General features: G+C 41.5%; 1 non-coding gene across 1 annotated transcript; it reads left to right on the top strand.

Moving 5' to 3' along the window:
• The first annotated feature begins 204 nt into the window (after window positions 1-204).
• LOC148562299 (small nucleolar RNA R71) lies at window positions 205-311 on the top strand. Its single transcript, XR_015886785.1, has one exon. It is a non-coding gene; the product is annotated as a small nucleolar RNA R71 (small nucleolar RNA).
• The last annotated feature ends 883 nt before the right edge of the window (window positions 312-1,194 follow it).

Genomic DNA, 1,194 nt, shown 5'->3' on the forward strand with positions numbered 1-1,194 from the left:
ATACCAAAAAGTGTATAAAATATTCGTTCATCAGTATTCCTTGTCCTTAAATTTTGGGTAAAATCCGCCAAATCCATAATGACTTCCCAAGCTTCTTCTGCAGTTTTGTTCTTAGTAAGAGATCCTCCACTTGAGGCATCAATGAGGAGTTTGTCTTGAGGGACCAACCCTTGGCAAAAATAGCTTATGAGCACCAATTCATTAATGCGGTGGTGAGGACAAAATTCCAACAACTTCTTAAACCTTTCCCAATATTCAAAAAGGATTTCTCCATCCCTTTTCATAAGACATGAAATTTCCTTCCTTAGACGATCCATCTTTTGAGGTGGGAAAAACTTCTCAAGAAACTCCTTACGCAACAAATCCCAATTAGAAATCACCTCCTCAAGTTGGGTGTAAAACCATTCTTTCGCCTTTCCCTCCAAAGAGAAAGGGAAAGCAAAGACCATGACGACTATCTCATCTGAGCCATGTCTTCTTGCAGTAGAGGACACAACTTAAAAATCTTTCAAGTGCTTGAGGGGATCTTCACCGGGCAACCCGTGATATTTCGGAAGCAAGTTGATCATACCCGTCTTGAGCTCAAAGTTGTCATCGAGATCTGGGTATCGAACTTGTACCGGTTGCAAAGTGATGTCCAGGGCTCCGGCCTCCTTTGGAGTAATTCTCCGAGGTGGTGCCGCCATATTATTGTCACCTAATTCACTCACAGAAATTTCAGCACTTCTAATAGAAGAATACAAGGTTCCTTCGTTTAGTGAAGAATGAAAATCCCGGTTAGAAGGTGATAGTGACTCGGGTTACTCTTCAAGTGAGTCCGATTCACTATGCACAAATGCTAACCGGCGCCGAGCTTGCCTAAGATGTGTTAAAGTCCTTTCTATTTCAGGGTCAAAAGGGGCCAGGCTCGGGTCTGGAAGCGACCGTGTCATTCAATTGAGGAATCAATGAAATCATGCAATTACTGAAAGCAAGTCAAAAATAAGAGAATAAACAAAAATGATCTAATAGCTAATAACTATCAAAACTAGTTAGATAGAGGCGCCATCTACCAATTAGTGTCAAGTGACAAACCAAAAAAATCAAGTATTCACACTATTCACATATTCATAACAACGAAAATCATAACACTCATTGCACTTGTTTCCCCAGCAACGGCGCCGAAAACTTGGTGCGGGCCGCATCATCGGTTAG

This window comes from Arachis ipaensis, chromosome B6, assembly GCF_059453495.1.
Source record: "Arachis ipaensis isolate K30076 ecotype BB chromosome B6, ASM5945349v1, whole genome shotgun sequence".
In the NCBI taxonomy this organism is placed as follows: Eukaryota; Viridiplantae; Streptophyta; class Magnoliopsida; order Fabales; family Fabaceae; genus Arachis; species Arachis ipaensis.